The sequence below is a fragment of the Piliocolobus tephrosceles genome, chromosome 17 (genome assembly GCF_002776525.5).
Source record: "Piliocolobus tephrosceles isolate RC106 chromosome 17, ASM277652v3, whole genome shotgun sequence".
In the NCBI taxonomy this organism is placed as follows: Eukaryota; Metazoa; Chordata; class Mammalia; order Primates; family Cercopithecidae; genus Piliocolobus; species Piliocolobus tephrosceles.
In genome coordinates, this window is record NC_045450.1 from 49,736,080 (window position 1) to 49,739,777 (window position 3,698).

The following is a 3,698-nucleotide window of genomic DNA, read 5'->3' on the forward strand; positions in this document are numbered from 1 at the left end:
GTGGGATAAAATCATTTGTAGGATGACCATATACATTTTTATCCATATGAGTCAAATTAGAGGATAAAAAAGTGGGCACTATTAAAATTTACTCTAGAACTACAAACAAAAACTGGGGCTGCTTTGGGGAAAGCTACGACATGCAGTCACCAAGGTTATTGACCATACCCATGAAAAGTGCCCTGCACCTACTTATTTCTAAAAAATAAATAAACAAAAAAATATGGCATGGTTATGGGATATTTGGCTCCTCAGGACTTCAATCATCTTGCCAGAAAAAAAAAAGAAATAATTTCCCCATAGTCAGTTGCATGTTGAATATATTCTTTAAGTTTATCCATAATAGCAAACTATTAAAAGGGAAATCACAATTAATAATAAATGGAGCCAATTTTTGAATGGAGTAGAAAATTAATAAATTGTCCACTTCATCTTTTCAGGTGAGAATCATGTGACTGTTACAAGGATTACAGAAAAGACTAAATGTTTAAGAGCAGCAGAATGACTAGGACTATTTCAGTTCCCTTTCTACCAACCAATCTGGGTTGAATACTCCATTATAGTTAAAACAAAAATATATTAACTAAAACTTCACCTCATGGCAAAGCTCTCCACATCCTTGTGGATTATTAGAGTGGGAGTTTGAGCTTTCTTTCATCTAAACATCCGAGCCCTAAAAATAACGTCTGGAACAGTTCTTCATGCAACTCACCTAAGGTCTGTATTCCATTAATCTATAGCCTCTCCTTGAGCACAGAGGATACCTTGTATTTTACAGTCCTCTAGCTGTTTGCAGGCTGGAAAAGCAAGAGGGAAAACTATTACATGGTTAGCAGCTGCTGATCAACCACACATTTGAATCTGAAATGTTTGTGTTCTGGGAGAGAATGTAATAATACTATAGCCTCTGTGATCTTCATTTGGTTCACAGTATCATTCCTATTAACGAATAGGACTGAAAGAAAAAACTAGATGAAAATTCTCACTCAATTAAATCCATAAATTAAAAGTCTGATGTTGATAACATGCATTGCTATTCACTCATTCGATCAAAAATTTTTTAGTGGACCCTAATATCCTGCAGGTACTGTTCTAGTTTCTGGGTGTATAGAAGTCAGCAACAGAAAGCCTCACTGTCCTCAAGAATGTTTTTTTTATAATATGCATGAGGGCATGCATACAATAAACAAATATGCAGATCTCAATAATAATAATATCAGGTGGAGGCAAGTGTATTGAAATAAAATAAAGGAGACAAGGGGTTAGAAAGGAACTCAGGAAGAAAGGGTGTTATTGAAGGTGGTCAACACAGGCCTTTCTGGGGAGGTGACATTTAACTAGAGCAATGGTACATATGAGGGAAAAGGTATGCCTGTATCTGGGCAGAATAAAGCACCTGTTAAATAGTTCTAGCGTTCCATGGACCCACAGAGGAACAACAGGCACTGGAACCTGTCCGAGCATCAGAGCATGGCGGGTGGGAGGAGGGAGAGGATCAGGAAAAATAACTAGTAGAGACTAGGCTGAATACCTGGGTGACAAAATAATCCGTACAACAAATCCCTGTGATACAAGTTTACCTATATAACAAACCTGCACATGTGACCCGGAACTTAAAAAATAAAAGTTAAAAAATAAGAAAATAACAAAAATTTTAAATTTTTTTTAAATTCTAATGTTCTATACCACTGTACAGAGACCATAGTTAATAATATTTTATATCGTTTCCAGTGGCTAGAGAGAGAATATTGAACACTCCGAACACAAAGAATTGCAAAATGTTTCACATGATGAATACGTTAATTACCCTGATCTGATCACTATGTATTACATATATGTAAATATCACTATGTACAACCCACTAACATGTACAATTATGATTTCTCAATTCAAAAAAATATAATAAAATGACGAGCTGACTCAATTGCTGGTAACTCTCTTTACAGTTCAGGCTTTGAAACTGACAGGTCACCAGCAGGAGATCCATCTTTTCTTTCCAGATTCTTTTCTTGGTCCTCTGCCCCTGGAAGCAGGTTAGTTTACCTTCTAGAACTTCAGTACTCTCATTCACAAATTGGCTGGGTAGACAATATCAGTTTTGGCTGAGTTCTCAGGGCACTTCTGAATTCAACATCACCCTTTTTTCCCACACCAATATATTCAAGTAACAGATATACTTTTATTTCTTATGTGTGTATCTGCAAATAACTCATTTTTATCTAAACAAATGTATTTAAGAGGAAACACTGTATCATTGTTATGCAAACTTTCTCATGGCATGGAAGATAACTGTACAAATAAGTACATGGAAAGAAAACAACTTTATTAAATTCTTACTAGACACATTTGCTGCTGAAGACTTTAAGCTTCAGATCTTATTTGTTTCAAAAAAGGAGATTTTACAGTGGTTAGACATTTAATTCCAAACTGGGTCTTATCTCATTAGCACGAATAATAAAAATTGTGCCACTACCTCTTGGGATCCACAATTATTTACTGAGCATCTGCAACATAACAGGCTCTGTACTAGGCTCTGGGGTACCTTGTAAAAGGAAATAAATCTTTGCTCCTAATGGCCTACATTCTAAAGAGAAAAATAGATTGAAAATAAACAAAACATGGAAAAGAGAAGAAATCACACACACACAAAAAGATACGTACTTGGCAAATAATAGTAGAAGAGCAATATGGCAGACAGGGATTAGGGAGCTGCTTCAAATTGGATGGTCAGAGAAACAGCCAGCTAAGAGGGAAGGAATTTCAAACAGAGGGAAACTGCGCACATCACACTCTTAGTAATTTCAAAGAGAATACCTTTCTCCCTTTAAAATATATTCTTATTTAACGTCAGTTAAACTGTGTCTTCTAACCACCAGAGATGCAGAAATTTGTATTTCAAACTTGGAAAACACTAGACTATGGGGATCAGGGTTCCTCATAGGCTAGAACTTTGAGGAATGACTGTTTCCAAGCTCCTGATGACAATGCAGTGAAATTCCCCAGGCTGGGCTGGGAGAACCCCTGGGATCACAGTCCTTACACAACAACGATGTAATATCTATCTTTAGAAGTAGTTTAACCTTACCCTGGGGCTACTAGATAAAAGTCTTCAGAGGAGAAGCCAAAAGGTACCTTAATTTCACTTTTGGATCTGAGGCTGTCTTCTGAGTCATTTGCAGATCCGGTTTACAGTAGGAAAAGTATAAGTAACAGCAAAAACAGCAACAATAAACTCATTCATTTGTGCAGCTAGTTATATATTTACTTTTATTTTCCTATTCTAGATCAGTAATTTCTAGCATTCCAATCAGAGATTACATATGTCCACCATGTGGATAAAGAAAATGAAACACACAAAAAAAGATGACCTTTCCAATGCTAGCAAGTCGTACCAATTATCTGATGCCACTTTTATGATTTGCTTAGTGCACTGGGCCCCAATTTGATCGGAGGGTGTGCTGGGTGACTACCAAGGTAGGATATCTAGTCATGTGAAATCTAAATCTGATGCATTATCATGGTCTTATCAAAACATTGGGAGGTGGAGGGAGGGAAGGTGCCCAGGTGAATCCTCACTTATACATTTCTAGTAGTTTAGAATGCAATAATGCCTAGGACATGAATTTCCCTTTACTCATCCAACCCCGTTGTCTTGCCCCTAACATTTACTCGGCACCTATTTTTGGCTGGGAAACTGA